Raw genomic sequence first — 24,166 nt, 5'->3', positions numbered from 1 at the left:
TGCATGACCCCTGTCATCACAATGCTCCATGCCCGTATCATCACAATGCTCCATTACCCATGTCATCGTAGTGATCCATGACCCCATTCATCACAATGCTCCATGACACCTGTCATCACAATGCTCCGTGGTCTTTGTCATCACAATGCTCCATGACCACTGTCATCACCATGCCCCATGACCCCAGTCATCACAATGCTCCATAGACCTTGTCATCACAATGCTCCATTTGCCCTGTCATCACAATGTTCCATGACTCTTGTCATCAAAATGCCTCATGATCCATTTAATCACAATGCTCCATGACTCCTTTCATCACATCCTCCATGATACTTGTCATTACACTGCCCCATGACCTTTTTCAGAACAATGCTCCATGACACCAGTCATCACAATGCTCCATGACCATTGTCGTCACAATGCTCCATGCCCCTTTCAACACAATGCTCCATGACAACTGTCATCACAATGCTCCATGGCCTTTGTCATCACAATTATACATGGCCCCTGTGATCACAGTGCTCCATGACCCCTTTCATCACAATGCTCCATGACCACTGTCATCACAATGTTCCATGATCGCTGTAATCACAATGACCCATGACACCTTTCCTCAGAAGGCTCCAGTACGCCTGTCATCACAATGCTCCAATGACCGTCTCATCACAATGCTCCATGATCCCTGTCAGCACAACGTTACATGACAATTGTCATCACAACGCTCCATGACACCTGTCATCACAATGTTGCCTGCCCATGTCATCACAATGCTCCATTACCAAGGTAATCAAAATGTTCGCCAGCCCTTGTCATCAAAATGCTCCATGGCCCCTTTAATCACAATGCTCCATGAATCCTGTCATCACAATGTTCCATGACAGTTGTCATCACAATGCTCCATGACCCTGTAATCACAATGCTCCATGCCCTTGTCATCACAATGCTCCAGAACCTTGTCATCATAATGATGAATGCTCGTGTCATCACAAAGCTCCATGATACTTGTCATCACAATGTTCCATGGCCTTGTCATTACAATACTCCATGGCCCCTGTCATCACAGTGCTCCATGATACCTTTTATCACAATTCTAGATGACCACTGTCATCACAATGCCCCAAGACACATGTCATCACAATTCGCCATGGCCCTTGCCATCACAATGCTCCATGACCCGTGTCATCACAATGGTCCAGGACACTTGTCATCACAATGATCCATGACCACTTACATCACAATGCTCCTTGACTCCTGTCATCACAATGCTCCATAGCCTATGCATTCGCAATGCTACATGGTCCCTGTAATCACATTGCTCCATGATCCATTTCATCACAATGCTCTATGACCACTGTCATTACAATGCCACATTATACCTGTCATCACAATGCTCCATGGCCCCTGTCAGCACAATGTTCCATGACAGATGTCATCACTCTCCTCCATGGTCCCTGTAATCACAATGCTCCATTCCCTTGTCAACGCAATGCTCCAGAACTCTTGTCATCATAATGCTCCATGCCCGTCTCATCACAATTCTCCATGACACTTTTCATTAAAATGCTCCATGGCCTTTATCATCACAATACTCCATGGCCCCTGTTATCACAGTGATCCATGGTACCTTTCATCACAATGCTAGATAACCTCTGTCATCACAATGCCCGATGACACCTGTCATCAGAATTGGCCATGGCCCTTGTCATCACAATGATCCATGAACCCTGTCATCTCAATTCTCCATGATCTTTGTATTCACAATGCTCCATGGCCCCTATAATTGCGGTGCTCCATGACCCCTGTCATCACAATGCTCCCTGGTATATTTCCTCACAATTCTAGATGACCACTGTCATCACAGTGCTCCACGGCCCCTGTCATCAGAGTCCTCCATGATACCTTTCATCACAATTCTATATGACCACTGTCATCACAATTCCCCATGACACCTGTCATCACAATGCTCCATGAACCATGTCATCACAATGTTCATGGGCAATTGTCATCACAATGCTCCATGACAACTTACATCACAATGCTCCTTGACCTCTGTCATTTCATTGCTCCATGGCCTTTGTCATCAAAATTCTACATGGCCCCTGTAATAACAGTGCTTCAGGACAACTTTTATCGCAATGCTCCATGACCACTCTCATCACAATGCCAGATAAGACCTTTCATGACAATGCTCCATGGCCCTTGTCATCACAATATCCTATGACTTCTGTCATCACAATGCTCCATGCCCCTGTCATCCCAATGCCCCATCACCCCTGCTATTACAATGCTCCATGACCCCTGTCATCACAATGCTCCGAAACCCTTGTCATCACAATATTCCATGATCCGTGTAATCACGATGATCCATGAACCATTTCTGTACAATGCTCCAGTACCCCTTTCATTAAAATGCTCCATGGCACTTGTCACCAGAATGCTCCAGGAACCCTTCCATCACAATAATCCATGACCCGTTTCCTCACAATTCTCCAGGACCGCTTTCATCACAATGCTCCATTCCCTTGTCATCTCAATGCTTCATGGCCCCTGTCATCACAATGATCCATGCCCTTGTCATCAAAATGCTCCAGAACTCTTGTCATCACTATGCTCCATGCCCATGTCATCACAATGCTGCATGGCCCCTGTCATCACAATGCTGCATGACCCCTGTCATCACAATGCTCCATGCCCGTATCATCACAATGCTCCATTACCCATGTCATCGTAGTGATCCATGACCCCATTCATCACAATGCTCCATGACACCTGTCATCACAATGCTCCGTGGTCTTTGTCATCACAATGCTCCATGACCACTGTCATCACCATGCCCCATGACCCCAGTCATCACAATGCTCCATAGACCTTGTCATCACAATGCTCCATTTGCCCTGTCATCACAATGTTCCATGACTCTTGTCATCAAAATGCCTCATGATCCATTTAATCACAATGCTCCATGACTCCTTTCATCACATCCTCCATGATACTTGTCATTACACTGCCCCATGACCTTTTTCAGAACAATGCTCCATGACACCAGTCATCACAATGCTCCATGACCATTGTCGTCACAATGCTCCATGCCCCTTTCAACACAATGCTCCATGACAACTGTCATCACAATGCTCCATGGCCTTTGTCATCACAATTATACATGGCCCCTGTGATCACAGTGCTCCATGACCCCTTTCATCACAATGCTCCATGACCACTGTCATCACAATGTTCCATGATCGCTGTAATCACAATGACCCATGACACCTTTCCTCAGAAGGCTCCAGTACGCCTGTCATCACAATGCTCCAATGACCGTCTCATCACAATGCTCCATGATCCCTGTCAGCACAACGTTACATGACAATTGTCATCACAACGCTCCATGACACCTGTCATCACAATGTTGCCTGCCCATGTCATCACAATGCTCCATTACCAAGGTAATCAAAATGTTCGCCAGCCCTTGTCATCAAAATGCTCCATGGCCCCTTTAATCACAATGCTCCATGAATCCTGTCATCACAATGTTCCATGACAGTTGTCATCACAATGCTCCATGACCCTGTAATCACAATGCTCCATGCCCTTGTCATCACAATGCTCCAGAACCTTGTCATCATAATGATGAATGCTCGTGTCATCACAAAGCTCCATGATACTTGTCATCACAATGTTCCATGGCCTTGTCATTACAATACTCCATGGCCCCTGTCATCACAGTGCTCCATGATACCTTTTATCACAATTCTAGATGACCACTGTCATCACAATGCCCCAAGACACATGTCATCACAATTCGCCATGGCCCTTGCCATCACAATGCTCCATGACCCGTGTCATCACAATGGTCCAGGACACTTGTCATCACAATGATCCATGACCACTTACATCACAATGCTCCTTGACTCCTGTCATCACAATGCTCCATAGCCTATGCATTCGCAATGCTACATGGTCCCTGTAATCACATTGCTCCATGATCCATTTCATCACAATGCTCTATGACCACTGTCATTACAATGCCACATTATACCTGTCATCACAATGCTCCATGGCCCCTGTCAGCACAATGTTCCATGACAGATGTCATCACTCTCCTCCATGGTCCCTGTAATCACAATGCTCCATTCCCTTGTCAACTCAATGCTCCAGAACTCTTGTCATCATAATGCTCCATGCCCGTCTCATCACAATTCTCCATGACACTTTTCATTAAAATGCTCCATGGCCTTTATCATCACAATGCTCCATGGCCCCTGTTATCACAGTGATCCATGGTACCTTTCATCACAATGCTAGATAACCTCTGTCATCACAATGCCCGATGACACCTGTCATCAGAATTGGCCATGGCCCTTGTCATCACAATGATCCATGAACCCTGTCATCTCAATTCTCCATGATCTTTGTATTCACAATGCTCCATGGCCCCTATAATTGCGGTGCTCCATGACCCCTGTCATCACAATGCTCCCTGGTATATTTCCTCACAATTCTAGATGACCACTGTCATCACAGTGCTCCACGGCCCCTGTCATCAGAGTCCTCCATGATACCTTTCATCACAATTCTATATGACCACTGTCATCACAATTCCCCATGACACCTGTCATCACAATGCTCCATGAACCATGTCATCACAATGTTCATGGGCAATTGTCATCACAATGCTCCATGACAACTTACATCACAATGCTCCTTGACCTCTGTCATTTCATTGCTCCATGGCCTTTGTCATCAAAATTCTACATGGCCCCTGTAATAACAGTGCTTCAGGACAACTTTTATCGCAATGCTCCATGACCACTCTCATCACAATGCCAGATAAGACCTTTCATGACAATGCTCCATGGCCCTTGTCATCACAATATTCTATGACTTCTGTCATCACAATGCTCCATGCCCCTGTCATCCCAATGCCCCATCACCCCTGCTATTACAATGCTCCATGACCCCTGTCATCACAATGCTCCGAAACCCTTGTCATCACAATATTCCATGATCCGTGTAATCACGATGATCCATGAACCATTTCTGTACAATGCTCCAGTACCCCTTTCATTAAAATGCTCCATGGCACTTGTCACCAGAATGCTCCAGGAACCCTTCCATCACAATAATCCATGACCCGTTTCCTCACAATTCTCCAGGACCGCTTTCATCACAATGCTCCATTCCCTTGTCATCTCAATGCTTCATGGCCCCTGTCATCACAATGATCCATGCCCTTGTCATCAAAATGCTCCAGAACTCTTGTCATCACTATGCTCCATGCCCATGTCATCACAATGCTGCATGGCCCCTGTCATCACAATGCTGCATGACCCCTGTCATCACAATGCTCCATGCCCGTATCATCACAATGCTCCATTACCCATGTCATCGTAGTGATCCATGACCCCATTCATCACAATGCTCCATGACACCTGTCATCACAATGCTCCGTGGTCTTTGTCATCACAATGCTCCATGACCACTGTCATCACCATGCCCCATGACCCCAGTCATCACAATGCTCCATAGACCTTGTCATCACAATGCTCCATTTGCCCTGTCATCACAATGTTCCATGACTCTTGTCATCAAAATGCCTCATGATCCATTTAATCACAATGCTCCATGACTCCTTTCATCACATCCTCCATGATACTTGTCATTACACTGCCCCATGACCTTTTTCAGAACAATGCTCCATGACACCAGTCATCACAATGCTCCATGACCATTGTCGTCACAATGCTCCATGCCCCTTTCAACACAATGCTCCATGACAACTGTCATCACAATGCTCCATGGCCTTTGTCATCACAATTATACATGGCCCCTGTGATCACAGTGCTCCATGACCCCTTTCATCACAATGCTCCATGACCACTGTCATCACAATGTTCCATGATCGCTGTAATCACAATGACCCATGACACCTTTCCTCAGAAGGCTCCAGTACGCCTGTCATCACAATGCTCCAATGACCGTCTCATCACAATGCTCCATGATCCCTGTCAGCACAACGTTACATGACAATTGTCATCACAACGCTCCATGACACCTGTCATCACAATGTTGCCTGCCCATGTCATCACAATGCTCCATTACCAAGGTAATCAAAATGTTCGCCAGCCCTTGTCATCAAAATGCTCCATGGCCCCTTTAATCACAATGCTCCATGAATCCTGTCATCACAATGTTCCATGACAGTTGTCATCACAATGCTCCATGACCCTGTAATCACAATGCTCCATGCCCTTGTCATCACAATGCTCCAGAACCTTGTCATCATAATGATGAATGCTCGTGTCATCACAAAGCTCCATGATACTTGTCATCACAATGTTCCATGGCCTTGTCATTACAATACTCCATGGCCCCTGTCATCACAGTGCTCCATGATACCTTTTATCACAATTCTAGATGACCACTGTCATCACAATGCCCCAAGACACATGTCATCACAATTCGCCATGGCCCTTGCCATCACAATGCTCCATGACCCGTGTCATCACAATGGTCCAGGACACTTGTCATCACAATGATCCATGACCACTTACATCACAATGCTCCTTGACTCCTGTCATCACAATGCTCCATAGCCTATGCATTCGCAATGCTACATGGTCCCTGTAATCACATTGCTCCATGATCCATTTCATCACAATGCTCTATGACCACTGTCATTACAATGCCACATTATACCTGTCATCACAATGCTCCATGGCCCCTGTCAGCACAATGTTCCATGACAGATGTCATCACTCTCCTCCATGGTCCCTGTAATCACAATGCTCCATTCCCTTGTCAACGCAATGCTCCAGAACTCTTGTCATCATAATGCTCCATGCCCGTCTCATCACAATTCTCCATGACACTTTTCATTAAAATGCTCCATGGCCTTTATCATCACAATACTCCATGGCCCCTGTTATCACAGTGATCCATGGTACCTTTCATCACAATGCTAGATAACCTCTGTCATCACAATGCCCGATGACACCTGTCATCAGAATTGGCCATGGCCCTTGTCATCACAATGATCCATGAACCCTGTCATCTCAATTCTCCATGATCTTTGTATTCACAATGCTCCATGGCCCCTATAATTGCGGTGCTCCATGACCCCTGTCATCACAATGCTCCCTGGTATATTTCCTCACAATTCTAGATGACCACTGTCATCACAGTGCTCCACGGCCCCTGTCATCAGAGTCCTCCATGATACCTTTCATCACAATTCTATATGACCACTGTCATCACAATTCCCCATGACACCTGTCATCACAATGCTCCATGAACCATGTCATCACAATGTTCATGGGCAATTGTCATCACAATGCTCCATGACAACTTACATCACAATGCTCCTTGACCTCTGTCATTTCATTGCTCCATGGCCTTTGTCATCAAAATTCTACATGGCCCCTGTAATAACAGTGCTTCAGGACAACTTTTATCGCAATGCTCCATGACCACTCTCATCACAATGCCAGATAAGACCTTTCATGACAATGCTCCATGGCCCTTGTCATCACAATATCCTATGACTTCTGTCATCACAATGCTCCATGCCCCTGTCATCCCAATGCCCCATCACCCCTGCTATTACAATGCTCCATGACCCCTGTCATCACAATGCTCCGAAACCCTTGTCATCACAATATTCCATGATCCGTGTAATCACGATGATCCATGAACCATTTCTGTACAATGCTCCAGTACCCCTTTCATTAAAATGCTCCATGGCACTTGTCACCAGAATGCTCCAGGAACCCTTCCATCACAATAATCCATGACCCGTTTCCTCACAATTCTCCAGGACCGCTTTCATCACAATGCTCCATTCCCTTGTCATCTCAATGCTTCATGGCCCCTGTCATCACAATGATCCATGCCCTTGTCATCAAAATGCTCCAGAACTCTTGTCATCACTATGCTCCATGCCCATGTCATCACAATGCTGCATGGCCCCTGTCATCACAATGCTGCATGACCCCTGTCATCACAATGCTCCATGCCCGTATCATCACAATGCTCCATTACCCATGTCATCGTAGTGATCCATGACCCCATTCATCACAATGCTCCATGACACCTGTCATCACAATGCTCCGTGGTCTTTGTCATCACAATGCTCCATGACCACTGTCATCACCATGCCCCATGACCCCAGTCATCACAATGCTCCATAGACCTTGTCATCACAATGCTCCATTTGCCCTGTCATCACAATGTTCCATGACTCTTGTCATCAAAATGCCTCATGATCCATTTAATCACAATGCTCCATGACTCCTTTCATCACATCCTCCATGATACTTGTCATTACACTGCCCCATGACCTTTTTCAGAACAATGCTCCATGACACCAGTCATCACAATGCTCCATGACCATTGTCGTCACAATGCTCCATGCCCCTTTCAACACAATGCTCCATGACAACTGTCATCACAATGCTCCATGGCCTTTGTCATCACAATTATACATGGCCCCTGTGATCACAGTGCTCCATGACCCCTTTCATCACAATGCTCCATGACCACTGTCATCACAATGTTCCATGATCGCTGTAATCACAATGACCCATGACACCTTTCCTCAGAAGGCTCCAGTACGCCTGTCATCACAATGCTCCAATGACCGTCTCATCACAATGCTCCATGATCCCTGTCAGCACAACGTTACATGACAATTGTCATCACAACGCTCCATGACACCTGTCATCACAATGTTGCCTGCCCATGTCATCACAATGCTCCATTACCAAGGTAATCAAAATGTTCGCCAGCCCTTGTCATCAAAATGCTCCATGGCCCCTTTAATCACAATGCTCCATGAATCCTGTCATCACAATGTTCCATGACAGTTGTCATCACAATGCTCCATGACCCTGTAATCACAATGCTCCATGCCCTTGTCATCACAATGCTCCAGAACCTTGTCATCATAATGATGAATGCTCGTGTCATCACAAAGCTCCATGATACTTGTCATCACAATGTTCCATGGCCTTGTCATTACAATACTCCATGGCCCCTGTCATCACAGTGCTCCATGATACCTTTTATCACAATTCTAGATGACCACTGTCATCACAATGCCCCAAGACACATGTCATCACAATTCGCCATGGCCCTTGCCATCACAATGCTCCATGACCCGTGTCATCACAATGGTCCAGGACACTTGTCATCACAATGATCCATGACCACTTACATCACAATGCTCCTTGACTCCTGTCATCACAATGCTCCATAGCCTATGCATTCGCAATGCTACATGGTCCCTGTAATCACATTGCTCCATGATCCATTTCATCACAATGCTCTATGACCACTGTCATTACAATGCCACATTATACCTGTCATCACAATGCTCCATGGCCCCTGTCAGCACAATGTTCCATGACAGATGTCATCACTCTCCTCCATGGTCCCTGTAATCACAATGCTCCATTCCCTTGTCAACTCAATGCTCCAGAACTCTTGTCATCATAATGCTCCATGCCCGTCTCATCACAATTCTCCATGACACTTTTCATTAAAATGCTCCATGGCCTTTATCATCACAATGCTCCATGGCCCCTGTTATCACAGTGATCCATGGTACCTTTCATCACAATGCTAGATAACCTCTGTCATCACAATGCCCGATGACACCTGTCATCAGAATTGGCCATGGCCCTTGTCATCACAATGATCCATGAACCCTGTCATCTCAATTCTCCATGATCTTTGTATTCACAATGCTCCATGGCCCCTATAATTGCGGTGCTCCATGACCCCTGTCATCACAATGCTCCCTGGTATATTTCCTCACAATTCTAGATGACCACTGTCATCACAGTGCTCCACGGCCCCTGTCATCAGAGTCCTCCATGATACCTTTCATCACAATTCTATATGACCACTGTCATCACAATTCCCCATGACACCTGTCATCACAATGCTCCATGAACCATGTCATCACAATGTTCATGGGCAATTGTCATCACAATGCTCCATGACAACTTACATCACAATGCTCCTTGACCTCTGTCATTTCATTGCTCCATGGCCTTTGTCATCAAAATTCTACATGGCCCCTGTAATAACAGTGCTTCAGGACAACTTTTATCGCAATGCTCCATGACCACTCTCATCACAATGCCAGATAAGACCTTTCATGACAATGCTCCATGGCCCTTGTCATCACAATATTCTATGACTTCTGTCATCACAATGCTCCATGCCCCTGTCATCCCAATGCCCCATCACCCCTGCTATTACAATGCTCCATGACCCCTGTCATCACAATGCTCCGAAACCCTTGTCATCACAATATTCCATGATCCGTGTAATCACGATGATCCATGAACCATTTCTGTACAATGCTCCAGTACCCCTTTCATTAAAATGCTCCATGGCACTTGTCACCAGAATGCTCCAGGAACCCTTCCATCACAATAATCCATGACCCGTTTCCTCACAATTCTCCAGGACCGCTTTCATCACAATGCTCCATTCCCTTGTCATCTCAATGCTTCATGGCCCCTGTCATCACAATGATCCATGCCCTTGTCATCAAAATGCTCCAGAACTCTTGTCATCACTATGCTCCATGCCCATGTCATCACAATGCTGCATGGCCCCTGTCATCACAATGCTGCATGACCCCTGTCATCACAATGCTCCATGCCCGTATCATCACAATGCTCCATTACCCATGTCATCGTAGTGATCCATGACCCCATTCATCACAATGCTCCATGACACCTGTCATCACAATGCTCCGTGGTCTTTGTCATCACAATGCTCCATGACCACTGTCATCACCATGCCCCATGACCCCAGTCATCACAATGCTCCATAGACCTTGTCATCACAATGCTCCATTTGCCCTGTCATCACAATGTTCCATGACTCTTGTCATCAAAATGCCTCATGATCCATTTAATCACAATGCTCCATGACTCCTTTCATCACATCCTCCATGATACTTGTCATTACACTGCCCCATGACCTTTTTCAGAACAATGCTCCATGACACCAGTCATCACAATGCTCCATGACCATTGTCGTCACAATGCTCCATGCCCCTTTCAACACAATGCTCCATGACAACTGTCATCACAATGCTCCATGGCCTTTGTCATCACAATTATACATGGCCCCTGTGATCACAGTGCTCCATGACCCCTTTCATCACAATGCTCCATGACCACTGTCATCACAATGTTCCATGATCGCTGTAATCACAATGACCCATGACACCTTTCCTCAGAAGGCTCCAGTACGCCTGTCATCACAATGCTCCAATGACCGTCTCATCACAATGCTCCATGATCCCTGTCAGCACAACGTTACATGACAATTGTCATCACAACGCTCCATGACACCTGTCATCACAATGTTGCCTGCCCATGTCATCACAATGCTCCATTACCAAGGTAATCAAAATGTTCGCCAGCCCTTGTCATCAAAATGCTCCATGGCCCCTTTAATCACAATGCTCCATGAATCCTGTCATCACAATGTTCCATGACAGTTGTCATCACAATGCTCCATGACCCTGTAATCACAATGCTCCATGCCCTTGTCATCACAATGCTCCAGAACCTTGTCATCATAATGATGAATGCTCGTGTCATCACAAAGCTCCATGATACTTGTCATCACAATGTTCCATGGCCTTGTCATTACAATACTCCATGGCCCCTGTCATCACAGTGCTCCATGATACCTTTTATCACAATTCTAGATGACCACTGTCATCACAATGCCCCAAGACACATGTCATCACAATTCGCCATGGCCCTTGCCATCACAATGCTCCATGACCCGTGTCATCACAATGGTCCAGGACACTTGTCATCACAATGATCCATGACCACTTACATCACAATGCTCCTTGACTCCTGTCATCACAATGCTCCATAGCCTATGCATTCGCAATGCTACATGGTCCCTGTAATCACATTGCTCCATGATCCATTTCATCACAATGCTCTATGACCACTGTCATTACAATGCCACATTATACCTGTCATCACAATGCTCCATGGCCCCTGTCAGCACAATGTTCCATGACAGATGTCATCACTCTCCTCCATGGTCCCTGTAATCACAATGCTCCATTCCCTTGTCAACGCAATGCTCCAGAACTCTTGTCATCATAATGCTCCATGCCCGTCTCATCACAATTCTCCATGACACTTTTCATTAAAATGCTCCATGGCCTTTATCATCACAATACTCCATGGCCCCTGTTATCACAGTGATCCATGGTACCTTTCATCACAATGCTAGATAACCTCTGTCATCACAATGCCCGATGACACCTGTCATCAGAATTGGCCATGGCCCTTGTCATCACAATGATCCATGAACCCTGTCATCTCAATTCTCCATGATCTTTGTATTCACAATGCTCCATGGCCCCTATAATTGCGGTGCTCCATGACCCCTGTCATCACAATGCTCCCTGGTATATTTCCTCACAATTCTAGATGACCACTGTCATCACAGTGCTCCACGGCCCCTGTCATCAGAGTCCTCCATGATACCTTTCATCACAATTCTATATGACCACTGTCATCACAATTCCCCATGACACCTGTCATCACAATGCTCCATGAACCATGTCATCACAATGTTCATGGGCAATTGTCATCACAATGCTCCATGACAACTTACATCACAATGCTCCTTGACCTCTGTCATTTCATTGCTCCATGGCCTTTGTCATCAAAATTCTACATGGCCCCTGTAATAACAGTGCTTCAGGACAACTTTTATCGCAATGCTCCATGACCACTCTCATCACAATGCCAGATAAGACCTTTCATGACAATGCTCCATGGCCCTTGTCATCACAATATCCTATGACTTCTGTCATCACAATGCTCCATGCCCCTGTCATCCCAATGCCCCATCACCCCTGCTATTACAATGCTCCATGACCCCTGTCATCACAATGCTCCGAAACCCTTGTCATCACAATATTCCATGATCCGTGTAATCACGATGATCCATGAACCATTTCTGTACAATGCTCCAGTACCCCTTTCATTAAAATGCTCCATGGCACTTGTCACCAGAATGCTCCAGGAACCCTTCCATCACAATAATCCATGACCCGTTTCCTCACAATTCTCCAGGACCGCTTTCATCACAATGCTCCATTCCCTTGTCATCTCAATGCTTCATGGCCCCTGTCATCACAATGATCCATGCCCTTGTCATCAAAATGCTCCAGAACTCTTGTCATCACTATGCTCCATGCCCATGTCATCACAATGCTGCATGGCCCCTGTCATCACAATGCTGCATGACCCCTGTCATCACAATGCTCCATGCCCGTATCATCACAATGCTCCATTACCCATGTCATCGTAGTGATCCATGACCCCATTCATCACAATGCTCCATGACACCTGTCATCACAATGCTCCGTGGTCTTTGTCATCACAATGCTCCATGACCACTGTCATCACCATGCCCCATGACCCCAGTCATCACAATGCTCCATAGACCTTGTCATCACAATGCTCCATTTGCCCTGTCATCACAATGTTCCATGACTCTTGTCATCAAAATGCCTCATGATCCATTTAATCACAATGCTCCATGACTCCTTTCATCACATCCTCCATGATACTTGTCATTACACTGCCCCATGACCTTTTTCAGAACAATGCTCCATGACACCAGTCATCACAATGCTCCATGACCATTGTCGTCACAATGCTCCATGCCCCTTTCAACACAATGCTCCATGACAACTGTCATCACAATGCTCCATGGCCTTTGTCATCACAATTATACATGGCCCCTGTGATCACAGTGCTCCATGACCCCTTTCATCACAATGCTCCATGACCACTGTCATCACAATGTTCCATGATCGCTGTAATCACAATGACCCATGACACCTTTCCTCAGAAGGCTCCAGTACGCCTGTCATCACAATGCTCCAATGACCGTCTCATCACAATGCTCCATGATCCCTGTCAGCACAACGTTACATGACAATTGTCATCACAACGCTCCATGACACCTGTCATCACAATGTTGCCTGCCCATGTCATCACAATGCTCCATTACCAAGGTAATCAAAATGTTCGCCAGCCCTTGTCATCAAAATGCTCCATGGCCCCTTTAATCACAATGCTCCATGAATCCTGTCATCACAATGTTCCATGACAGTTGTCATCACAATGCTCCATGACCCTGTAATCACAATGCTCCATGCCCTTGTCATCACAATGCTCCAGAACCTTGTCATCATAATGATGAATGCTCGTGTCATCACAAAGCTCCATGATACTTGTCATCACAATGTTCCATGGCCTTGTCATTACAATACTCCATGGCCCCTGTCATCACAGTGCTCCATGATACCTTTTATCACAATTCTAGATGACCACTGTCATCACAATGCCCCAAGACACATGTCATCACAATTCGCCATGGCCCTTGCCATCACAATGCTCCATGACCCGTGTCATCACAATGGTCCAGGACACTTGTCATCACAATGATCCATGACCACTTACATCACAATGCTCCTTGACTCCTGTCATCACAATGCTCCATAGCCTATGCATTCGCAATGCTACATGGTCCCTGTAATCACATTGCTCCATGATCCATTTCATCACAATGCTCTATGACCACTGTCATTACAATGCCACATTATACCTGTCATCACAATGCTCCATGGCCCCTGTCAGCACAATGTTCCATGACAGATGTCATCACTCTCCTCCATGGTCCCTGTAATCACAATGCTCCATTCCCTTGTCAACGCAATGCTCCAGAACTCTTGTCATCATAATGCTCCATGCCCGTCTCATCACAATTCTCCATGACACTTTTCATTAAAATGCTCCATGGCCTTTATCATCACAATGCTCCATGGCCCCTGTTATCACAGTGATCCATGGTACCTTTCATCACAATGCTAGATAACCTCTGTCATCACAATGCCCGATGACACCTGTCATCAGAATTGGCCATGGCCCTTGTCATCACAATGATCCATGAACCCTGTCATCTCAATTCTCCATGATCTTTGTATTCACAATGCTCCATGGCCCCTATAATTGCGGTGCTCCACGGCCCCTGTCATCAGAGTCCTCCATGATACCTTTCATCACAATTCTATATGACCACTGTCATCACAATTCCCCATGACACCTGTCATCACAATGCTCCATGAACCATGTCATCACAATGTTCATGGGCAATTGTCATCACAATGCTCCATGACAACTTACATCACAATGCTCCTTGACCTCTGTCATTTCATTGCTCCATGGCCTTTGTCATCAAAATTCTACATGGCCCCTGTAATAACAGTGCTTCAGGACAACTTTTATCGCAATGCTCCATGACCACTCTCATCACAATGCCAGATAAGACCTTTCATGACAATGCTCCATGGCCCTTGTCATCACAATATCCTATGACTTCTGTCATCACAATGCTCCATGCCCCTGTCATCCCAATGCCCCATCACCCCTGCTATTACAATGCTCCATGACCCCTGTCATCACAATGCTCCGAAACCCTTGTCATCACAATATTCCATGATCCGTGTAATCACGATGATCCATGAACCATTTCTGTACAATGCTCCAGTACCCCTTTCATTAAAATGCTCCATGGCACTTGTCACCAGAATGCTCCAGGAACCCTTCCATTACAATAATCCATGACCCGTTTCCTCACAATTCTCCAGGACCGCTTTCATCACAATGCTCCATTCCCTTGTCATCTCAATGCTTCATGGCCCCTGTCATCACAATGATCCATGCCCTTGTCATCAAAATGCTCCAGAACTCTTGTCATCACTATGCTCCATGCCCATGTCATCACAATGCTGCATGGCCCCTGTCATCACAATGCTGCATGACCCCTGTCATCACAATGCTCCATGCCCGTATCATCACAATGCTCCATTACCCATGTCATCGTAGTGATCCATGACCCCATTCATCACAATGCTCCATGACACCTGTCATCACAATGCTCCGTGGTCTTTGTCATCACAATGCTCCATGACCACTGTCATCACCATGCCCCATGACCCCAGTCATCACAATGCTCCATAGACCTTGTCATCACAATGCTCCATTTGCCCTGTCATCACAATGTTCCATGACTCTTGTCATCAAAATGCCTCATGATCCATTTAATCACAATGCTCCATGACTCCTTTCATCACATCCTCCATGATACTTGTCATTACACTGCCCCATGACCTTTTTCAGAACAATGCTCCATGACACCAGTCATCACAATGCTCCATGACCATTGTCGTCACAATGCTCCATGCCCCTTTCAACACAATGCTCCATGACAACTGTCATCACAATGCTCCATGGCCTTTGTCATCACAATTATACATGGCCCCTGTGATCACAGTGCTCCATGACCCCTTTCATCACAATGCTCCATGACCACTGTCATCACAATGTTCCATGATCGCTGTAATCACAATGACCCATGACACCTTTCCTCAGAAGGCTCCAGTACGCCTGTCATCACAATGCTCCAATGACCGTCTCATCACAATGCTCCATGATCCCTGTCAGCACAACGTTACATGACAATTGTCATCACAACGCTCCATGACACCTGTCATCACAATGTTGCCTGCCCATGTCATCAAAATGCTCCATGTCCCCTGTAATCACAATGTTCCATTACACCTGTCTTCACAATGTTCCCTGCCCATGTCATCACAATGCTCCATTACCAAGGTAATCAAAATGTTTGCCAGCCCTTGTCATCAAAATGCTCCATGGCCCCTTTAATCACAATGCTCCATGAATCCTGTCATCACAATGTTCCATGACAGTTGTCATCACAATGCTCCATGACCCTGTAATCACAATGCTCCATGCCCTTGTCATCACAATGCTCCAGAACCTTGTCATCATAATGATGAATGCTCGTGTCATCACAAAGCTCCATGATACTTGTCATCACAATGTTCCATGGCCTTGTCATTACAATACTCCATGGCCCCTGTCATCACAGTGCTCCATGATACCTTTTATCACAATTCTAGATGACCACTGTCATCACAATGCCCCAAGACACATGTCATCACAATTCGCCATGGCCCTTGCCATCACAATGCTCCATGACCCGTGTCATCACAATGGTCCAGGACACTTGTCATCACAATGATCCATGACCACTTACATCACAATGCTCCTTGACTCCTGTCATCACAATGCTCCATAGCCTATGCATTCGCAATGCTACATGGTCCCTGTAATCACATTGCTCCATGATCCATTTCATCACAATGCTCTATGACCACTGTCATTACAATGCCACATTATACCTGTCATCACAATGCTCCATGGCCCCTGTCAGCACAATGTTCCATGACAGATGTCATCACTCTCCTCCATGGTCCCTGTAATCACAATGCTCCATTCCCTTGTCAACGCAATGCTCCAGAACTCTTGTCATCATAATGCTCCATGCCCGTCTCATCACAATTCTCCATGACACTTTTCATTAAAATGCTCCATGGCCTTTATCATCACAATGCTCCATGGCCCCTGTTATCACAGTGATCCATGGTACCTTTCATCACAATGCTAGATAACCTCTGTCATCACAATGCCCGATGACACCTGTCATCAGAATTGGCCATGGCCCTTGTCATCACAATGATCCATGAACCCTGTCATCTCAATTCTCCATGATCTTTGTATTCACAATGCTCCATGGCCCCTATAATTGCGGTGCTCCATGACCCCTGTCATCACAATGCTCCCTGGTATATTTCCTCACAATTCTAGATGACCACTGTCATCACAGTGCTCCACGGCCCCTGTCATCAGAGTCCTCCATGATACCTTTCATCACAATTCTATATGACCACTGTCATCACAATTCCCCATGACACCTGTCATCACAATGCTCCATGAACCATGTCATCACAATGTTCATGGGCAATTGTCATCACAATGCTCCATGACAACTTACATCACAATGCTCCTTGACCTCTGTCATTTCATTGCTCCATGGCCTTTGTCATCAAAATTCTACATGGCCCCTGTAATAACAGTGCTTCAGGACAACTTTTATCGCAATGCTCCATGACCACTCTCATCACAATGCCAGATAAGACCTTTCATGACAATGCTCCATGGCCCTTGTCATCACAATATTCTATGACTTCTGTCATCACAATGCTCCATGCCCCTGTCATCCCAATGCCCCATCACCCCTGCTATTACAATGCTCCATGACCCCTGTCATCACAATGCTCCGAAACCCTTGTCATCACAATATTCCATGATCCGTGTAATCACGATGATCCATGAACCATTTCTGTACAATGCTCCAGTACCCCTTTCATTAAAATGCTCCATGGCACTTGTCACCAGAATGCTCCAGGAACCCTTCCATCACAATAATCCATGACCCGTTTCCTCACAATTCTCCAGGACCGCTTTCATCACAATGCTCCATTCCCTTGTCATCTCAATGCTTCATGGCCCCTGTCATCACAATGATCCATGCCCTTGTCATCAAAATGCTCCAGAACTCTTGTCATCACTATGCTCCATGCCCATGTCATCACAATGCTGCATGGCCCCTGTCATCACAATGCTGCATGACCCCTGTCATCACAATGCTCCATGCCCGTATCATCACAATGCTCCATTACCCATGTCATCGTAGTGATCCATGACCCCATTCATCACAATGCTCCATGACACCTGTCATCACAATGCTCCGTGGTCTTTGTCATCACAATGCTCCATGACCACTGTCATCACCATGCCCCATGACCCCAGTCATCACAATGCTCCATAGACCTTGTCATCACAATGCTCCATTTGCCCTGTCATCACAATGTTCCATGACTCTTGTCATCAAAATGCCTCATGATCCATTTAATCACAATGCTCCATGACTCCTTTCATCACATCCTCCATGATACTTGTCATTACACTGCCCCATGACCTTTTTCAGAACAATGCTCCATGACACCAGTCATCACAATGCTCCATGACCATTGTCGTCACAATGCTCCATGCCCCTTTCAACACAATGCTCCATGACAACTGTCATCACAATGCTCCATGGCCTTTGTCATCACAATTATACATGGCCCCTGTGATCACAGTGCTCCATGACCCCTTTCATCACAATGCTCCATGACCACTGTCATCACAATGTTCCATGATCGCTGTAATCACAATGACCCATGACACCTTTCCTCAGAAGGCTCCAGTACGCCTGTCATCACAATGCTCCAATGACCGTCTCATCACAATGCTCCATGATCCCTGTCAGCACAACGTTACATGACAATTGTCATCACAATGCTCCATGACACCTGTCATCACAATGTTGCCTGCCCATGTCATCAAAATGCTCCATGTCCCCTGTAATCACAATGTTCCATTACACCTGTCTTCACAATGTTCCCTGCCCATGTCATCACAATGCTCCATTACCAAGGTAATCAAAATGTTCGCCAGCCCTTGTCATCAAAATGCTCCATGGCCCCTTTAATCACAATGCTCCATGAACCCTGTCATCACAATGTTCCATGACAGTTGTCATCACAATGCTCCATGACCCTGTAATCACAATGCTCCATGCCCTTGTCATCACAATGCTCCAGAACCTTGTCATCATAATGATGAATGCTGGTGTCATCACAAAGCTCCATGATACTTGTCATCACAATGTTCCATGGCCTTGTCATTACAATACTCCATGGCCCCTGTCATCACAGTGCTCCATGATACCTTTTATCACAATTCTAGATGACCACTGTCATCACAATGCCCCAAGACACATGTCATCACAATTCGCCATGGCCCTTGCCATCACAATGCTCCATGACCCGTGTCATCACAATGGTCCAGGACACTTGTCATCACAATGATCCATGACCACTTACATCACAATGCTCCTTGACTCCTGTCATCACAATGCTCCATAGCCTATGCATTCGCAATGCTACATGGTCCCTGTAATCACATTGCTCCATGATCCATTTCATCACAATGCTCTATGAACACTGTCATTACAATGCCACATTATACCTGTCATCACAATGCTCCATGGCCCCTGTCAGCACAATGTTCCATGACAGATGTCATCACTCTCCTCCATAGTTCCTGTAATCACAATGCTCCATTCCCTTGTCAACGCAATGCTCCAGAACTCTTGTCATCATAATGCTCCATGCCCGTCTCATCACAATTCTCCATGACACTTTTCATTAAAATGCTCCATGGCCTTTATCATCACAATGCTCCATGGCCCCTGTTATCACAGTGATCCATGGTACCTTTCATCACAATGCTAGATAACCTCTGTCATCACAATGCCCGATGACACCTGTCATCAGAATTGGCCATGGCCCTTGTCATCACAATGCTCCATGCCCTTGTCACCACAATGCTCCACAACTCTTGGTATCATAATGCTCCATGCCCGTCTCATCACAATGCTCCATGACACTTGTCATCAAAATGCTCCATGGCCTTTGTCATCACAATACTCCATGGCCCCTGTTATCACAGTGCTCCATGTTACCTTTCATCACAATCCTAGATGACCACTGTCATCACAATGCCCCATGACACCTGTCATCACAATTCGCCATGGCCCTTGTCATCACAATGCTCCATGATCCATGTCATCACAATGTTCCTGGACACGTATCATCACAATGAACTATGACCACATTCATCACAACGCTCCATGACCCCTGTCATAACACTACTCCATGGCCTATGCATTCAAAATGCTCCATGGCCCCTGTAATCACATTGCTCCATGATCCTTTTCATCACAATGTTCTATGACCACTCTCATCACAATACCCCATGACGCCTATCATCATAATGCTCCAAGGCCCCTCTCATCACAATGCTCCATGAACCCTGTCATCACAATGTTTCATGTCACTTGTCATGACAGTGCTCCATGAACCCCTGTCATCACAATATTCACTGCCCATGTAATCACAATGCTTCGGGTCCCCTGTAATCACAGTGCTCCATACCCTATTCATCACAATGCTCCAGAACTCTTGTCATCATAATGCTCCATGCCTGTGTCATCACAATGCTTGTAGAACCTTGTCTTCACAATGCTCCATGAACCGTGTCATCACAAGGTTCCAGGACCCTTGTCACCACAATGATCCATGACCCCTGTCATCTCAATGCTCCATGATCTTTGTATTCACAATGCTCCATGGCCCCTATAATTGCGGTGATCCATGACCCCTATCATCACAATGCTCCCTGGTATATTTCATCACAATTCTAGATGACCACTGTCATCACAGTGCTCCACGGCCCCTGTCATCAGAGTCCTCCATGATACTTTTCATTACAATTCTAGATGACCACTGTCATCACAATTCCCCATGACACCTGTCATCACAATGCTCCATGAACCATGTCATCACAATATTCATGGACACTTGTCATCACAATGCTCCATGACAACTTACATCACAATGCTCCTTGACCCCTGTCATTTCATTGCTCCATGGCCTATGCATTCACAATGCTCCATGGCCACTGTAATCACATTGCTCCTTGATCCCTTTCATCACAATGCTCCAATACTGCTGTCATCAAAATGCCCCATGACGCCTATCATCATAATGCTCCAAGGCCCCTCTCATCACAATGCTCCATGATCCCTGTCATCACAATGATCCATGACACTAGTCATCACAGTGCTCCATGAACCCCTGTCATCACAATATTCACTGCCCATGTAATCACAAGGCTCCTGCTCCCCTGTAATCACAATGCTCCATACCCTTGTCATCACAATGCTCCAGAACTCTTGTCATCATAATGCTCCATGCCCGTGTCATCACAGTGCTCCATGACCACTTTCATCACAATGCTCCTTGACCCCTGTCATCACAATGCTCCATTGCCTATGTATTCACAATGCTCCATGGCCCCTGTAATCACATTGTTCCATGATCCTTTTCATCACAACGCTCTATGACCACTGTCATCACAATGCCACATGACACCTGTCATCACAATGCTCTATAGCCCCTGTCAGCACAATGTTCCATGACAGGTATCATCACAATGATCCATGACTGCTGTCATCACAATGTTCCCTACCCTTGTCATCTCAATGCTCCCTGGCCATTGTCACCACAATGCTCCCTGCCCATATCATCACAATGCTCCATTACCCATGTCATCATAGTGATCCATGACCCCTTTCATCACAATGCTCCATGACACCAGTCATCACAATGCTCCATAGCCCTTGTCATCACAATGCTCCATTAACCTTTCTCATCACAATGTTCCATGACTCTTGTCATCAAAATGCCTCATGGTCCATTTAATCACAATGCTCCATGACTCCTTTCATCACATCCTCCATGATACTTGTCATTACACTGCCCCATGACCTTTTTCAGAACAATGCTCCATGATACCAGTCATCACAATGCTCCATGTCCATTGTCGTCACAATGCTCCTTGCCCCTTTCAACACAATGCTCCATGACCACTGTCATCACAATGCCCCATGACCCCTGTCATCACAATGTTCCATGATCGCTGTAATCACAATGACCCATGACACCTTTCCTCAGAAGGCTCCAGTACGCCTGTCATCACAATGCTCCAATGACCGTCTCATCACAATGCTCCATGATCCCTGTCAGCACAACGTTACATGACAATTATCATCACAATGCTCCATGACACCTGTCATCACAATGTTGCCTGCCCATGTCATCAAAATGCTCCATGTCCCCTGTAATCACAATGTTCCATTACACCTGTCTTCACAATGTTCCCTGCCCATGTCATCACAATGCTCCATTACCAAGGTAATCAAAATGTTCGCCAGCCCTTGTCATCAAAATGCTCCATGGCCCCTTTAATCACAATGCTCCATGAACCCTGTCATCACAATGTTCCATGACAGTTGTCATCACAATGCTCCATGACCCTGTAATCACAATGTTCCATGCCCTTGTCATCACAATGCTCCAGAACTCTTGTCATCATAATGCTCCATGCCCGTGTCATCACAATGCCAGATAAGACCTTTCATGACAATGCTCCATGGCCCTTGTCATCACAATATCCTATGATTTCTGTCATCACAATGCTCCATGCCCCTGTCATCACAATGCCCCATCACCCCTGCTATTACAATGCTCCATGACCCCTATCGTCACAATGCTCCGAAACCCTTGTCATCACAATATTCCATGATCCGTGTAATCACGATGATCCATGAACCATTTCTGTACAATGCTCCAGTACCCCTTTCATTAAAATGCTCCATGGCACTTGTCATCAGAATGCTCCAGGAACCCTTCCATCACAATAATCCATGACCCGTTTCCTCACAATTCTCCAGGACCGCTTTCATCACAATGCTCCATTCCCTTGTCATCTCAATGCTTCATGGCCCCTGTCATCACAATGATCCATGCCCTTGTCAGCAAAATGCTCCAGAACTCTTGTCATCACTATGCTCCATGCCCATGTCATCACAATGCTGCATGGCCCCTGTCATCACAATGCTGCATGACCCCTGTCATCACAATGCTCCATGCCCGTATCATCACAATGCTCCATTACCCATGTCATCGTAGTGATCCATGACCCCTTTCATCACAATGCTCCATGACACCTGTCATCACAATGCTCCGTGGTCTTTGTCATCACAATGCCCCATGACCACTGTCATCACCATGCTCCATGACCACTGTCATCACCATGCCCCATGACCCCAGTCATCACAATGCTCCATAGACCTTGTCATCACAATGCTCCATTAGCCCTGTCATCACAATGTTCCATGACTCTTGTCATCAAAATGCCTCATGATCCATTTAATCACAATGCTCCATGACTCCTTTCATCACATCCTCCATGATACTTGTCATTACACTGCCCCATGACCTTTTTCAGAACAATGCTCCATGATACCAGTCATCACAATGCTCCATGACCATTGTCGTCACAATGCTCCATGCCCCTTTCAACACAATGCTCCATGACCACTGTCATCACAATGCCCCATGACCCCTGTCATCACAATGCTCCATGGCCCCTGTCATTACAATGCTCCATGACCACTGTCATCACAATGTTCCATGATCTCTGTAATCACAATGACCCAT

General features: G+C 45.9%; 1 long non-coding RNA gene across 1 annotated transcript in view; it reads right to left on the bottom strand.

Annotated features, from left to right (window-relative positions):
- LOC309621252 overlaps positions 1–24,166 on the bottom strand; it is a 57,076-nt gene that overhangs the window by 13,247 nt on the left and 19,663 nt on the right. The gene's annotated exons all lie outside the window — the stretch shown is intronic.

This window comes from Balaenoptera borealis, assembly GCF_965194805.1.
Source record: "Balaenoptera borealis genome assembly, contig: HAP1_SCAFFOLD_81, whole genome shotgun sequence".
In the NCBI taxonomy this organism is placed as follows: Eukaryota; Metazoa; Chordata; class Mammalia; order Artiodactyla; family Balaenopteridae; genus Balaenoptera; species Balaenoptera borealis.
The sequence above is the reverse complement of the archived record's forward strand: the minus strand, read 5'-3'. Positions and strand labels throughout refer to the sequence as shown.